We start from the raw sequence: 3,772 nt of genomic DNA, 5'->3' as shown, positions 1-3,772 counted from the left end.
CTGGATTGAACTAAGAAGCATGTTCCTCATGCGTGTTATTGTGTGTTTTATAGGCCTGGCTAATCTTTGGCTGAAAGGTAGACTTTGGGAGTGGCTTCAGTTCTGAGTTAGCAGGGTGTCTAGGGGCCATAGTCTTGGGGGTTCCTCCAGTTTCTGTCAGACCAGTGAGTCTGATCTCTTTTTGTAAATTTGGACTGATATTTTCCCTGTGTCTTTGGTTTTCTTCATTCTCCTTTGCTTTGAATGTGATAGGACAAATAGATGTATTTTAGATGGCTGCTTACAAGCATCTAAGACCCCTGATGCTACTCACCAAAGCAGGACATAGAACGTTGTCTTTATGAACTATGCTTTGCCATTTGAGCTAGATATAACCCGAGACCATAGTCCCTGGCCCTCAGCCCCAGCAACTTGGTCCCTCAAGGTGTTTAGATGTGTCTAAACATAGTAGTTGTACCATTTTACATTCCCACCAACAGTGCATAAGAGTTCCAATCTCCCCACAACCTCTCCAACATTTGTTATTTTCTGTTTTTTTATTAGTGACCGTAATGCTAGGGTGAGATGGTATTGCATTGTAGTTTTGATTTGCATTTCTCTAACAACTAGTGATCGTAACCATTTCCTCCTGTGTCTGTTAGCTGTCACTGTTAGGTGAAGTGCCTGTTCATACCCTTTCCCCATTTTTTAAACAGATTATTTGTCTTTTGTTTCCCAGGGGTTCACAGGCCTTTCTTATGCCTAACTCAAGCTTATGACTTTATACAAACAGGAAAATGTATGGTCTGGAGGCTAAGAGATTTAATTTTTTTTTTTAATTGTAACAAACATTTACTAACAATATGCTAGTTGTAAAGTTCAATAAAATGTGCTCTGTGGAATCCAAGAGTAAGTGAGATATAGTGTTATCTCCTTTATTTATTACTTATTTATATTCTACTTTCCTTTATTCTATCCTCGTTTCCCCTTTTTCTCTCCTATCTTGTTTCATAAAGGATTTGAGGCAGCTTTCAAAAATGCATGGAAAATAAATCATTGAAAATGTTGGGAAAAAGAGAAAATATGGTTAGAAAAAAATACAGGGGAAATTCAACCTACCTCTCGGGGATGTGTGCCCAATGGCTTTATGGAGATGCTAGAGATGGGTCACAGACTGGGCTTGGTTTTCTGGAGACTAAAGCATGTAGGAAATATGCTTGGGTGAAAGATCCATTGTGTCCGCTGGATAAAGATAAGCCAGTTGTTCAAGGTTTTCATCTTGCTGAGCTGAGAAAAATCGCTCCCTTGGGTCTTTATAAAGAAAACGCTTTTTGATTCAGAGAATAGCATCCTGGACTCCCTTCCAGCAATAAATTTAAGAGCAAAGTTTGCTTAGTTGCTTCTCACAACATCTCTCAATGCAAGCCAATATCGGAACAGCAAAGTTCAATTCTGTCAAGTAAACTTGACAACGGTCAGAATGATGCCATCCAGATAGGCAGATCTCAGTTGATTGGTTTGATCCAAAGGTACAATTTATCATTTCTAGAGAAGGGGTGAAGAGCATGTCTTTCTGGCAATCCTCCATAAATATCCATCCTCATAAATGGGATTTTGATAGGTTTTGGACAACAGAGAGATATCTCTGAGAGATGCCTAGACTACATCTATCCAGTGTTTCCATTAATTAAGGGCTGATACATTTATTTTGACAACCGATGAGACAGAAGGTAGGATAGGATTAGCTACTAAAATCAGGAAGGCCACGTGAAGCATGTGTTGTTCCTCCTTGGCACAGAGATGGACCTCTCCTGGGCCAGGCAATATGCTAAGAACTTTAAATGTATTCTGTCCTTTCAACATCTGACAGTATCCCTATGCAGTAGCATCTATATCGATCCCTGTTTTACAGAAAAGCAAACTAACATGCAGAGGAATTCAGTGATTTGCCCAACATTTCACAGTCGGTAACAGAGCCGTGAAATTCTGCACTAGGTTTTGTTTTGTTTTAGACATCCTGAGAGATGTAGGAAATATTAAATTGAACACTCACATTCCTGTTGCCCAGTTCATGATATAAATCACATTCTTCCCTGATTTCATTTTCCTCTTGCTCCTCTTCCCTCAGACATAACCAATCTTCTTGAATTTGGCCTTTATCATCCCCATGCATGTCTTTGCAATTGTATGTCTATATGTGTAGCCCTAAATAATATATCCACCACCCACCTGTCAGTTTGTCAGACTGTGGTGGCTTGTGAGTTGCTGTGATGCTGGAAGCTATGCCACCAGTATTTCACTTATCAACAGGGTCACCCATGGTGGACAGGTTTCAGAGGAGCTTTCACACTAAGACAGACTAAGAAGAAAGGCCTGGTGATCTATTTCTGAAAATCAGCCATTGAAAACAGAGTGTTATCCTATACAGTGCTGGAAGGTGAGCCCTATAGGTTGGAAGGCACTCAAAAGGCGTAGCGTCTGTAACAGTGGACCTGAGCATATCGATGATTGTGAAGATAGTGCAGGACCAGACAGCTTTTTGTTCTGCTGCATATGGCGTCACCATGAGTTGGAGCTGTCTCAATGGCAAGTAACAACAACAAATAATAATAGTATGTAATATCGTTTTATGTATTTCAAAGCATTTGATTAATGATACCACATTATATGTATCTTTCACGTCCTTTTTTGTTCAACATTATGCATTTTAAATTAATCCACCTTGATAGATATAGTTCATGCTTACTCATTTTCACTACTGGGTAGCATTCCATTGTAAGCACTGCATTTATTCTTCTTTGGGTGACTATTTGGGTATTTTCAATAGTTTGCTATTACAACAATGTCACTCTGAACATTCTTGTACATGTTTCCTGGTGACCATGTTTAAGAGTTTCCCTAAATTAGTGATTCTCAGTGGAGTATTTTGGAAGTTTTGGGTGTGACTATTGTCATATTGATTGTGCGGGACTTGCCAGCATGCACACAATAACAACAACTGGCATTTACTGGGTGAAGTCAAGGGAAGTTAGATCTACTGCAATGTTTGGTACAATATTATAAACAAAGACTTGTCCTGATACCTCATGAGATTTTGAAGTGTCCTACTGAATAATCAGGTGAAAAACTAGTTCATAATATCAGAGTGGAGAATGTAACTCAATTTTATATAAAACACAAAGTATTTCTGCATAGTTTTAACCTACATAATTTTCCCAAAAATCTAACTCCCATGTAAATTTTTTGAAAAGCACTTTATTTGGTTCGGAACTCTACCAAGTGGTCGTCATTCTGGGAAATCACATCACCAACAGCAATTGCACTGGCGGCACACAACTTGCTAATTCACTATACCTGTATCCACCTGCCTTAGTAACTGCTGTATTTATAATTGTGCACAAAGTTGTGTCCTAGTTTAGTCAAGACTAAGCACTTACATATTGAAGTAATATTATTGTATTATAATTTATTTCCTTACATAAAATTGCAATTAAGGTATCATACTGACTTTTTAAATGACTTTGTAAATATCTCTAATTGCAGAGCCAAGAGAGTGTTCTACAATCATGTTCCTTCTTCATGGGTTCTCATGTCACTTCATGGGTTCTTATGTCACCTCATGGGTTCTTATGTCACCTCATGGGTTCTTATGTCACCTCATGGGTTCTTATGTCACCTCATGGGTTCTTATGTCACCTCATGGGTTCTTATGTCACTTCATGAGTTCTTATGCTCCCATTATCAAGGGCAAATGGAGCTCCCTTCTGATACTCCATCAATTACTTAAAATCAT

This window comes from Elephas maximus, chromosome 19 (genome assembly GCF_024166365.1).
Source record: "Elephas maximus indicus isolate mEleMax1 chromosome 19, mEleMax1 primary haplotype, whole genome shotgun sequence".
NCBI lineage: Eukaryota > Metazoa > Chordata > Mammalia > Proboscidea > Elephantidae > Elephas > Elephas maximus.
Note: the sequence above shows the minus strand (reverse complement) of the source record.